A 14,220-nucleotide genomic window follows, 5' to 3' on the forward strand; every position below is an offset into this window, starting at 1 on the left:
GACTGAAATGTTTTTTTTATCACTGATGTCCAATCTTCCAAACAGTCAAATAGTCAAACTGTGCTTTTATGTCATAGTACTGAATATAATAGAGATTTATATGTTATCATTTGTGGAACCTGAGATTAAGTATTGGCAAGAATCTAGGAATATGATAAGCACAAGGTTGGCATAAAACTATACTGTACATAGTGACATTGTTTCTTGAGCTAAATTTATTTTATTTGTCACATGATTGTGTCTAAAATACAGTATGAGTAAGTCTGTCTGTCTTTGTCTGAAAACAGCATGGTGCTGTGCAGGTTGGTGATGCAGACTCTAAAGAGGGAAGATTACAGAGAAGAAGTCAAGTGACAAATTCAAGTGGCCAGAAGAAATCTCAATTCATTTAGGCCCAGTGAGCAGCGGAGCGGCTGTCAGGGCGAGTGGGAGGAGTGGGAGGGCTCGCCCCCATGTGACAGATACATTAGAGATGAGTGCAACAGTTCATTTTGTCTGTCTGGGCAAGAGAGACAAGAATGTACGCTGGTCAAGAGTTATAACCGAGTAAAATCAAAGGACAAAGCACTGTGTAAAGCTATTTCAGATACTACTTTTAAAATGCAACATGTGATGAAGGTAGTTTTCAACAGAAACAGTATATTGTTTTACCTGGATCTCTGTCCATGTTTGGACTTTGCTTTACAAACAATCAACTTATACTTTTCACCACAGTTTGTGTACATGCATCATTTGCCCCAGAGAGATTGGTCCAGCAGCACCTAAGGGTGGGTCAAACGCAGTTAACTAAATGCTACACGGACGGTACTGGGGCCAGAATAATTGTGTTTGTAATAATGAGCAATACTTAATAAGTCCAGAAGATACAGTTCATATGATGTTACAGTTAAAAGTTAAACCAGCTTCAGTTAATTGTTCCATTCAAATTCACTGTCAAGAGAGAGCCTTGTTTTTTTTTTAAGACTAATATAATTCAAATTGAGGTCATAACACTCTCCATCTATCTGCACAGTTGCTTTGCATGCAATGATTCATTGATCACTTTTAAAGGTAATAGATACATATTTAAATTTATCAATACACAAAGGAATAATCTACTTTTTATGATGCCTTATATTGACAAGCAATACGTTCATTCAGTGCATATTGATCTTTACATACATTTATGGCATTCACATTGAATAGGAATGAACTCATTGTATAATCCATAATCCAGCCTCATAATACTAATAGTGGTAAAATAACATCAGCATTGCCTGTAATGGAAACAGCGCTGTGTATGGTTAAATCAATATTCGTATATGTTTTGTAAAAAGCAATTACTCGTAGTGAAATTGCGTCAGTCTGAGTGGCGCAAACATTTTCATTTCTCAAGGTGATCTAAGGACGTTGTAGTTAACTTGTGTGGCGGCGCTGCACACTGCTGACATGTCCTTGTGCAGGCATCTCAAGCATGATGTTAATAACAATAATTAGCTCCTAAGTGTTTGTAGAAGAGGGGCGGGGTGCAGACATGAATATTCTCCCATTGTGTGTGTGTCCTGGACAAATGGCTTCCCTGCGTCTGTTTAAAAGAACAAATTAGCCCTAATTGCTTGTAAAGGTGTCTGGATTGAAGTCAGCTTTTTTGGATCTTAATGAAACATGTTGTGTTTAAAGCCATATCACTCATACACAAACAGAAAGCATTTAATATGATAATAAGGTAATGTTGTGACCATTTAGAAGTGAGAGTGCAATTAAAGCAAAATATATTCTTGATAATTACTTGATTTGATTTGATCTCAACCAAAACATTAGAGGAGATTCTTTTACAATTATTGCAATTAATGGCTTTTGATTTAATATAAAAGTACTGAATTAATTCTGTACATTGGTGAATTTCATTAGGAAAGATGGAAAGACAATATGTAGTGATAAAAGTTCTTAGTGTTGTTTCATTGATCTTAAGATGTATGGAAATATACAGATTTTGCACTGAAAAAAAATATCTTGACGTTCGCATCTAGTGCATTGACACAGTAATGAACATTTCATCAATAAACATATGGAATGAATCTAGACTTTTCCTAAAACAATTAGAGTGGAGGTTTTTTGCTGTATAGTAAGACAGACTTTCCCTTCACTTTTCATTAGTGTTCCAGTCCATCTTTCCCAGTGTTTAAATATCTGATAAATTATTATTAATAACAGGATAATTTCTACAGATTAACCCCACTCCAGCTTCATCTACCTTCCCCTGGCCATGGGGAAATTGATCTGAGGAAAAGATTGATGGAGGTCTGTCCGTTTTCAAACATTTGTCCTTGTATTGCTAGAGCCACATGCATTTTAACCTTCTGTTTAAGGCTAAATGCTGCTAAATCTCTAAATTTCACTCTAAAACTTTAGCTACATCTTTAACATATTAAAAGTAACATACAAGGTGTAATATCAGATATACAGTATTTGAAGAGTACCAAGTGTTTTTTGTGTAGTTTTGGGTCTGTGTTGAGTGTAGAAAGATGGGAGGTGTGTGGGAAGGTTTTTTATTTGTTACCTCCGCCAAGGAGGTTATGTTTTTGCCGGCATTTGTCTGTTTGTTTGTTTGTTTGTTTGTCTGTTAGCAACATAACTCAAAAAGTTATGGACCGCTTTTGATGAAATCTTCAGGATTTGTTGGAAATGTGAAAATGAAGAACTGATTTCATTTTGGGGGTGATCCGGAAGAAATCCTGGATTCTGGATCACTTTGAAATTTTAGTTAACATTGTGGTAAATGGGGCCAAAAATGTTGTTTCTCAATATCTCGGTTAATTATTGACCAAACCCCATGAAATTTGACTCAGGGATGGACAATGGGATCCTCTTTCATATTCCAAAGGCTGATCCAGATCTAATCCAGAAGACTGATTTTATCGCAATTTATATAAAAAATGGGGGTAGTCCTTGGCAGAGGTCTGCGCTCTCTGAGTGCTTTTCTAGTTTTTGTCTATTTTTGTTTACATAGAATAATAATATTTTTTAAAAAAGGTATAGTTAAAAAGAACCTGGCAGAGGATGTCAAAAAGAACATTGAGTAATCAGTATGGGATAGTCAGCGGGCCTGGTCTAACAAACCTGTTGTTTTGAGCAGACGGTTGCAGTGATTTTAATCTCATCTAAAACAGTAGCAAATACGGTAAGCACATTTAACTGAACAACCACAGAGAATGTTCCAGCGAAATCCAAACTTTTGTGGACAAATACCAGGGGTAATTTCTCTGTTGAAACTATGAGGAAGACCTGGCATTGTATAGTCAACTTTTAGCCTCTTTAGTAAATATAGCAATGTTCCAGAGGTCACACATATTCCTTAAAATTATCCACCTCAAAGCCTCATGGGATTTAGAGTTCCTATGAAGCAGCTAGTGCAGTGAAGTGTTGACCAATAGGATCTCAGTTAGTAACCGCCATGACCAAGAGGTCAGTAAAGGAGGACCTCCATTTCCTGCTATGGGCTCGTACTGAGCTCCATACAAACATAAGCAGATGGTGATGTGTGGCACTGAGAGCATCCTTATTTATTCTTCATGCATATTTAAACAGCAAAGGTCAAATGACTAAACTGGACTTAACCTGATGGCAAGTAGAAGGAATAGGAGATATTCAATATATCAATATTATGTGACATTTTTAAATGCTCCTCCCCAAAAAAGACTATAGAACTGATTTGGCTCACATAGAGTAATCTCTGCTTCAGTGTTGTAAGGATGTAGGGTAGGTCTACTTACAGAGATAAAGTAATACTAGGACTAAAAGGTGAAGTAGGATTTTCCTGATAGTGAGTAGCACAATTTATCATCGATATTTCCATAACTATCAGAATAGGTCTTAAAGTAAAAAATGCAAAACTTTGCACTTTTCTCAATTAGTGTACATTTTTGGTAACCAGAATGTCCCCATGCATTTAATACAATAAGAAATGTAACCAACAGCACCAGCCCTCGCCACCTTCCCAGTTGCCATGGCACTTGAAGTGTGATTAGAACTCAGGGTAACCAACATGGCCGACAATATTGACTTCCTGTCCAGTTCATGCAAACAGGATGTGACAGATCTAATTTGTTTGTCAGCCCACCTTAATTTAAACAGAAGAGTAGAAGTAGCAGAAGGGGAACGAATAAGATGGGCAACAAGGGGAGAGCCATATTTACCCATACACACAATAAAAGAAACTGCTTCAGGATAGGGCATGTTTCATTTTGTTAATTGAAAATGTGTAATTTTAAAATGTGTTTTTAAACCAGAAAGTGCTTGGAAAACAAAAAGAAAGATAAGTGTGGACAAGACAAATAGCTAGTATTGGATATTGGAACACTTGTAAACAATAACACAGGGTGAGAGTGTGTTGGGTGGACAGTACTTGAGTGTGTCTGTGTGATGGTAGTAGAACTATGAATGTGACAGTGAATACAGAGGGCTCCATTACAGTCTAAATCATTGATTGCTTCCCCACACAATCTCCCACAATCCACCTGTCCATCTCCTTCGTTGATATCTACAGTCTCTTTACCTGAGAGATACCGGCGCTAACACACTGACACCAGATGTTGTTCAGGACTGGCTTATCATACAGTTTGTATAGTTCCTGGCTTTACAACTTCAATGGATTTTATACAAATTTATGAAATATACAGGGACTTTTGAAAGGGTTTACCAAACTACCAAAATACTGTTATGCCAGAAGTTTTTTTTGTTTTTTTTTGTTACTCCAATAAAACCAGTAATCAGTTATATTAAAGACGGCAAGTCAGAATACTGTAGTCCTGCGATTTACGTAAAGTCTTTGTAAAGCCCTTCTTGGTGTGTTTCAGATTAGGTCACAATATTATATAAGACAATAATATTTATTACAGATGGGGAGAAACTAAAATTCTGGTTAAAATGAGGATTTTAAAATGAAGAGTTCTTTATTTTCATTATTAAATGAAATGATCAGGTTCAACATCTATGAATTCACCTTATGAGAATACCCTAATCATTGGAAAACTGGCTCTTGCTCCTTATCTGTAAGTATGACATCATCACATTCTCAAATCAGAAAACCACCAATTATGTACCGCTCTGCACATTTGTATCAGGATGAAAAACGCTCCCACAAACATGATTTTATTTTATAACCCAAGAGCATGCACAAACCAGCACACTGCCACAAGGCGCTACAGAGACGGTTACAGAGGCGACGAGCATGCACAGCCCATGTATCAGTGTGGAAACAAGGCTTGTCTTGGCAGGGAAAGGGCCATCGCTGAGGTCGCCTGACAGCACCCCCATCCCCTCCCCACACACACCTCCTCTGGGCAAGAGCAGTGTGGTGGGGAGGAGAGCGGGGCTGTGGTGGTGAGGGGGAGACAGTGTTAAGCAGGCAGCGATGACAGTGACGTGACACTAGTGAAATAATTATGAGTCCAAAACAGGGCTGACAGGGAGCAGCCCGTGCCCTTCAACTATCTGTCAACTGTCATTAACATAGAGGCCTGATATACCGCCACAGGACACCGAGAGAGGGAGAGAGGGGTGAGGAAGAGATGGGATAAGAATCTGCATGACTACACGGGACAATACGCCCAAAATAACCCAAATCATAGTCGCATAGTCAGGAACTCTGTAAGAATAGTTGAAAGTCTCTTGTTCACTGACGAACATTACAAGGTATCAGAGAACACTACAACTCTCCCTGGGCTGATATGAAGCTATAATGCAAAGAATGTGATGGCAGAGTACCATTGGTGGTGGAAAATAATAAATATTGTTACCATGCATTAACATCAAAATCCAGATCCTAAAACTTTATGCAACCATTTTGCATTTTCAATTTACCAAACATAAATGGAAAGACTCTACCAGAAGACACCCAAGGTAGGGAGTAGACTGATGGACAACAACTCTTCCATGTACCCTTGTGAAAGCTAACGGAGATCAAAATTAGCTTTTTAAATTCACTATAAATGTCTGGTACTTTGTGTGTCTCTTGTTACCTTTTTGTCAGTTCTCCAAAAAACATACTAAGCCAACCACACTGAGCTATCACTACCATCACCCACTTTCCATCGTTATAGTCCCTTAAAAGACAAACTATCACTTTACTCAATAAAGGCTCTGTCTAGCCTAGTTTGGAGACAGTGTTGTCAAATGGCTGATCCCTTGAGCTCTCTTGTTTCTGTAAATGTGTGTAAAAGTGTTTTTCTGGTGGCGCTGGATTGATATGTGGATTAGTGGCGAGCCCAGGTGAAATATGTGGTGGAACGCCCCGTTATCAAGAGTCAGGGTGTAAAAGGCCTCAGGGTACATAACTCTTCTTAACGGGGAGTAAATCCCTCCTCAAAACAAGAAGACAGTGCATTTCACAACAGTATATTTGGAAATAAATCTGACATGATGCTCTATGAAACGCTGGAGCAGAAGATGGGAGCGCTTTGGATTTACGAGAAGGAGGATATCCCAGTGCCTTAGAACGGGCAGAACGGCCAACAGCAGAGTGACGCGCTGAAAACACAAATAAAGAGTCAGCTTTATGGTGTGGATGGATGGGTTCCCTGGAAGACACTTGGCTGGGTTTTTATTTGGTCCTGGCTTTGGCCCGAGACACTACATATTTCTGTTTTATGAAGAGACTCAACACCTAAGACAGCGGCTAACGCACAATGGTGAACCCTCTCACCTGATAGTTACAAACAAGAGGGCAAAGTTGGTGAGTCAAGACAACCTATTGTACAAATGATTTATAACATTTTGGGTACTATATACTTTTATATAGTACTTTATATAGTACTATAAATGAAACATGAAAAGTGCTATTATTAGTTTCGGTATTATTATTTTATAAAGATAATTATTATTAAAAGCAGAAAATATTGTCAATATTTTTGGTAAATAATAATGGTCACCGCCATAGGAAAAAGCATTTAACATCATTTTATATAGCTCTTGAGCAATAAATCTGGATACATTTCCGCTTTTATTTATATAACAAAAAAAAAACATCCAAGTCTTTTCCGCACACAAATCTAAACACATGTACATTTTTCGTTGATATCATTTGTAAGTTAGACAAACTAATGGCATACTTTCATTTTAGTGAAACTCTCCTGAAATTAATTACAAATAAAGTACACAAAATCATAATTACAAGTGAACAGTGAGGGTGCAGTGATCTCTGTGGAGCTTGCTTTTAATTAAACTTTTTGTGTGTCAGGTCTTTCCTGTACAACATCAAACTATTTAGACAGTGGAGTCGACAGGGGATTGTAAAACAAACTGTTGCAGCTGCTAAAACAGCCATTAGTGCCAAAACTAATTGCAGCCATCTTGTCCATCTTTGACAGTGTTCCCCCGGTGAAAGCCCGGACTGGTCAATCTCTGCTCTGCCTTTCATACTGTATCTCTTTCAATCTCTCTCACACATGCTAATCGGCCCTGCTCATTTGCATCCTAATGATTTCACTTGTAGCCATACTTTCATCAGCCCTTGTCCGATTTCTGTATTGAGTCATCTTCTGCCAAAGCCCTCCCGCTCATCTTTGTGTTAGTGTCGGCGGGCTCTTTTTGTACATACAAGAAAAGTGAAGGTGATCATTTAGTACTGTCCCCACACATTTCGTTCAGCCATGTTTGATCTGGTACAAGAGAGGACCAGAGACCAGAGGAGAGGATAAGAACAAAACTAATCAGGAAGAAGTTTGGAACTGGCTAAAAATTGTAATATGTTAATCTAAACTTAGGCTAAATTATAAAAAGCAACAACAACAACATCACCAGTGCAATGGGAGAGGGTAAAGTGAATGAAAAGCACTGCAGTCACGAGAACAGGGGAACAAATGTAATGTGCATACATTATAATAGTAGCAGGTAGATGTGAAGAACAGCAGACAGGCTTGAGCAGGGCACCTATCACAGCAGTTAGCTGAGATGGATTCACTGCTGAGTGAAGTGTCCAGTAACGATTGAAAAGGTCACCCATGTCTCCGGAGCGCCCCTGAATGCCTCACACCTCCGCCTCTAATCTGAATAGTGCCAGTGTGTTGGAGGAATCTGAATAGTAATAAGGTGGTCTGATAGATTGATGCATAACACAGAGAAGCATGCAGAGCAGCTGGGCTATTCCAGTGTCACCTCCCTTTACCTCTGCGGCACGCCCCGGCTCCCATCAGCCACCTCTGATAGGACTGTTCTGACACAGGACCTGGACCACAAGGACTTTAATCACACTGGGGCAGTGTTGTTTCAGCGCTCCTGGGAAACACATTTTCATCTGTTTGTTAAGCATCAAACAAATGTGAGCTTTTGCTTTTTTTTTCTTGTCTTATTTTAATCTATTTTAAAATAGGGGTTGTATAAAGTCAACATCCTTTGCAATTTATGAGTACATTAGTTTTACCAAGCCACTACAGACCAATCATGCTATCAGGGGAGGTCATGTTTCACATTGACAAATTAAAATAAAGAAAAAAGGATACAGGATTAAAATGTATACTAAAAACATCTTGTAGATTTGTCCAACAATTTTCCTCTCTTTTATTTTATCCAGGCTTTGGAGAGGCTCAATTTACCACGTAAAACTGCAAATGCTAAACATGATTATTACATAAAATCCATATTTGCGATTTCTTTTCTCCCTGGCAAGCAGCCCATGCTTTTTTAGCCCTAAGCTCAATTAGAGTTTGAGGGTGAATGGCGACGACTCCGCTGTCCTTTCACAATTACCAGCCGCTGTGAATATTAAAATAATATTAAAATGTCCGCCTCTATCTCCCGTCCGGTCCTGATTGCTATCTTAACCTCTGACTTTGTGGATAGAAGGGGGAGGAGACAGTGGTCCGGCCTGCTCTGGAACAGCACCACCACGGTCTAATTCTTCAGCCTGTGATTTCTGGATAATAGAGAAGATGGATAATGTATGCATGGGAGATATTACTGTCTGGAATATAGCCACACACACGCATATGGCACATGCACGTTTATTAATCTTTGCCACGGAGCAGTATGGAGGCAGAGGAGAGGTGGCAATACAAAGCCATTACATAGCTCACATACGCACTCACAGTTCTAATCTGTTTAGATAGAAACACCAATGTGTCAAAGTCACAGGACCAACTTTTCTATCAAGTTTGTGGACAAAGGTGGCAATGACAGATGATTGATTGACATTAAAAAATATCTTTTTCATAAATAAGCTATTACAATTTCCAGTTTTATCAGAAAAATAAGCAAAACTGTATTCTGTGGGATTATCTCTCTGTAACGTGTAATAAATAAATATAATTAAAATCATGAGGGAATCTTAGACCTCTGCCAAGACAATGACCTTCTCTCACATCAGATCATTCTTTGCTATACAATTAAATGATACCATAGACAAAGTTGAGGACTTCTGATACCACATTTTGTTATTTGCAAACAAAAGTCAGTTATACATTCTAAATCTCAGTCCTTTAAACAACCCAGTGCCAACCACACATTTGAACACACACAAACAATTAACTCAATGGTTAAAATGTAATATCTCAGTACATCTCTCACACTGAGGACAGGAGAGCTGGCAATTTGTGGTTGCGCTAATAAATCAAAGCAATATTATGAGAAGGAGACAAAGGAGAGCAGAGAGACTTTTTAATTATGACTTCAACATCAAACTCAAGCCATGTCTCTGGGGGATATGTCTAATGATTACTGCATCTTCATTTCGCCTCACAAGAGCTCGCAATGTTTAACCTTATTTATGGGAAATAGGTTGACCCTGTTCTATTTGTGCCAGTCCCAACCATAAACACAAGAAGACTGCACGGTTGGGAACTGAACAGCATCCAGGGAAAATATGTTGGCAATGTATTTTCAAAATAAATTATTGTAATAGAAAGTATTACAAAGATTCTTCCAAAAGCCTGGAAAACGGGGAATGTTGTAATGATCCTAATCCACCTCCAGATAGTCACAAAATGAATACTTTTTGGATGCAAAAGTTTAAGCATTGGCTGCCAGGGATAAACCCAACGAAAAGCACAACTGCAGATGAAGGCTTGTTGAAATCCGAGGGAAGAGTTGTTGCATTGTTAAACTGTATTTTCTTATTAAAGCAAACAGCACACTGGTTTAAATCTCCGTGAAGGAGATGTAATTTTGTTTGTATTTTCCAAGAATGTTGCAGAATATGGCATCAAACTTACTCTCCATGGAGACGAACAGACGAGGCTATCAGGTCAAGCACATCAGATCTGATGTGCTTGACCTGATAGCCTCGCCTGTGCCTCAGTCTGTGGAGAGACCCTCCTTGAGGAACAAAAACTCATGGAATAAAATAAATGGAAGGCAGATAAGTTTTGAATCATACTGTGAAACATACAGGCATAACTATATCTCAATGGAGACAAGTAGGAATTACATTGTGCATCTTTAGGAATGCATGATATTACAAAAAGTGCTATAACTTTAAATCAAAAGGAGCAAAAGTAAAAGCCACAAAAGGAAGAACAAATTTTCACATCGATCTTGCAGAATAAAAACACCATGTGGATTACGGTAACAGGCCCTGCATAAGTCACCTTCTGAATGCAATATTTCATGACTTTTAATACAGTAAATTATGTAGTTCCAAAGCGTTTTTCACACCCAGACACAGAAGAAACTTTTATTTCTCTGCTCCTAATTCTCTCCCCCCTTTCGTCTGCCACACCATCCCTTTTGTTCAGCGCAGCCCTATTTATCACAGTGTGAAGGTTGAAAGAGATATTATTATGGGGTGTCGGGCTGGAGAGAGGAGACAGGGGTAGCCACATGGATCGCGAGGGGAGAACGCGGGGCTAATGACGGCAGGACAGGCTTGGTCAGTGGCCTGTGGTACCTGCTGGAAGTGATAGATGGAGAGGGGAGATGGAGGAGAGGGAGGGAGGGGCATTTCTTAGCCACTACAGGGGTTCTGTCTTATTGTTTTTAAGGGAGAATATTGCAATGTCCCACATGTACAAGACACTGTATAGCAGAACAAAAATGGACTAAATCAATCAAGAACAATGTCAAGAAGTATGAAGTAAGGCAAAGGCAAATCTGCAGTTTTGAAAAAAAAAGAAAAAAAAAAAAAGAAATAAAAAGAGTAACCGCAAACAATCATTTAGTATTTGGTGCATTCTTTTTCAGTAAATCATACAAAGTTGCATTGAGATTATAGTATCATGTTTTTAAGCTTGATGTAATTTTAGTACCACAGTACCACAATTTATTTCATTTTAGTACCACAGACATGGGACCAGAACAGATTGCCTCAAGATTCTTGGTTTCTGTTTTTGTTTATACTTTTGCAAGTGTTCCTTTTGCCAATATGAAAAAGGAAACACATACAGCAGATCTAAGGTCAACAAAATCTGTGGACTGTCTTTTAAGTGTTTATTTTTTAACATTTATGTATAGTAGATACATTGTTTTTAGGGTTTAATTTGATTTCACTGCCCTTGCAATAGCATCAAAAAGTAATACAATCTACTTTTGCATCGTCTAAATGTGCTCATTTGTTCGGTGCAATTATGTGCTTTTAGCCATAACTGTATTTACATAATGTGTGTAATGACATCAGGTCATTTTGCGCTTTTCCTATCAGAACAGGAAAGTTACATTACCACAATTACCTAAAATCAGCATAAATATTTGATCAAAACACAATCATCTTCCTCCAAAACAACAACCACTGATAAAAACAGCATTTGTATTTGTTTGTGTTGTGAAAAATTAAAGCAGGCAACATTCATTAACATTGCTATCTATTTAATTTCACCTTGTGCGTTGTGTAAATAAAAGGCGCAGACTTCTCCTTGGGCTCACACTGAGACGATCTAACAAAGAGAAAGGCAGATGAATATCAGATATGTGGCTGGATATCACACTATTCATCACAGCATGATTACTGTGTGACAGCCGTAATTGAAAAACACTTATTGGAGAGTTAGGGAGGAGGGCTGCCGCAACCCAGCCCACAGAACCCTCGGAGGGAAGAGCAGTCCAAAGGTGATGAATGGACTGATTTCTCAAAGGCAAGCTTCTGTTTTACATGTCTAATTTTAATGACAAATTCTCTCCCCATTCTCACACGTTTTTTATGCAATTGCACAAAACCAGACATTATTCCAGACTGTCAAAAAATCTAAATAAAGTGTAGAGTTTTGTTCAGAACTCCATGTCACTAAATTGAAGGTAATTTTATGAAAAACATTAGAAAAAGTTATACATACATGTACAACTTAATCTATCCCAATTTTTTTTAAAGGCATCCTGCTATAGTTAAGTTGAGGCTCAAGTAACTTTGCCTCAGAAATTAATGATATAATATAATACAATCATCATAATCATTATAATCAATCACTGCCCCCTTGTGACTGAAGTAAGGAGCTATTTACATATTGGTCTGTGATCTTAATCTATAGACAAACTAAAACTCTACAGGGGCAGATAGTGTTTAAACAACTCCTCTGGCCACTAAACTTTGGCACACTTAATAAAGTGAAGTTATAGAATAAGTGCAGTGTCCCTATGTCATATCACCCCTCCTGCCATGGCTCCAGTGCCACAGGATCTATCAGACCGCTGTTACTTAAGAAGCCATCCATCTCACAGCCAGATCTCGCTAATATTCAACACTGCCAATACTTAACACTGCTTTTTAACCAACTAGGACATCCTCATTACTTTGAAGGATAGTGTCTCTCTGAGAGGAGTTGTCCTACTATTTCACTGGGCTCATCCTTCGTCCTCTTATCCTCTGTCCGTGAATCGTCCATTCTTATCATCTTTATCTCTCTTGAGCAGGTTCGATCACTCTTTGCCGTGTCCTTTGCAACATCTTGTCCCAACTCCCGAGTAATGAGGGGCTTGTTCTGTGAGCAGCTTATGGTGTCCTGCTTGTTCCATGGGTGCCCTTTGTCGTTAAAGCAGCGGATGTCTTGTAGAAGTCCTTGTACATCAATGCAAAAGTGAATTTAGATGGGCAGAGTTTAAAACACTTCAACTTTGTGTAATTCATAACTTTCAAAAGATTATTCTACTATGGAGTTTCAGTTTTTGGTTAAGATAAGTAGTGAACTCCCCAGAAGCCTAGCTGTTCATTATGCTCTTGGAAAAAGAAATGAAAGATGAGGGATATCTTAAATTACAGTTCAATGTAAAAAAGGTCACTTGTCTAGTTTAATTTACTTTACAGTTAGGGTCTCTATAACAAGATGGGTTGAATATGGGTTCTGCAGGTGTGGCACTACGGTGTCCACTGCTTCTGACAGTTTGCCTCAGTGGCATTGAAGGATGGGTCAAATGCAAAGGACAAATTTCCCCACAAGGACAATACAACCTTACAAAAATAATGCCTGCTAACAGCGAGCATTTAGGCTCTTGGAATGTTTCAGGAAATCCATGTAACTGTTGCAGGAAAAACAGTCCAGTATGCAATAATTAATTAATCTAGTGAATCACTCTTAAAGTCATGCAAAACAGTTGGGAAAAGTTGGCAGTTGGACAGTCAAGAAGCATGGTCGCATAGAGGTTTGTCTTGTTGTCCTCAGGCTCAGGTTATTATTTCTGAGCATATTACCTCATCCTATCTTCCATATTGTATAAGGTCTCTCTATAAATGGTTCCTCATGCAACAGCCCCCCCAAGAGTTGTCAAAAATACGTATGAACATATTTAAATGTATATATACTGCTGAGAATATATTGTCTGTCACACTAAGCCAAACCAGTAATAGAATCCCTTGTAAATATAGCTTCTTGCGCTCTCAACCTCCCAGTCTAATTCTATCTGCATTTGTTGCATATCGTACTTTCACCTCTTGAATGTGACTAAGAGATACTGACACTGTGCAGATGGCTCTCTCTGATCAGCTATAATGAACATCTCCATGTCAAATTACACAGGAACTGACAGAAAGACAATGAAATGCATCACAAAGGAATGGGATGCAGCCGGGTTAGGTTTGGGACATGTGGCCCTGTGATCACCGCTAATAAGACCCTTATCATTTGATCACCTTCAAAGTAAATGTCAATGATGTCTATTCCGCTGAAGATGGCACAGAAACAAAAGATGTAAAAACATTGATGAAATGTTTGGCAACCTGTTTCAATATGTCTTCTGGAATTATGTCACAAACACGAGCAAAAGTCAACTTAAAGAGACAAAAAGAACATTACAGTGTCAAGAATATGTTCAAAGTAAGGACAAAGG

Source organism: Boleophthalmus pectinirostris, unplaced genomic scaffold (genome assembly GCF_026225935.1).
Source record: "Boleophthalmus pectinirostris isolate CB_2022bp ecotype Guang Dong unplaced genomic scaffold, ASM2622593v1 HiC_scaffold_16, whole genome shotgun sequence".
NCBI classification, from domain to species: Eukaryota; Metazoa; Chordata; class Actinopteri; order Gobiiformes; family Gobiidae; genus Boleophthalmus; species Boleophthalmus pectinirostris.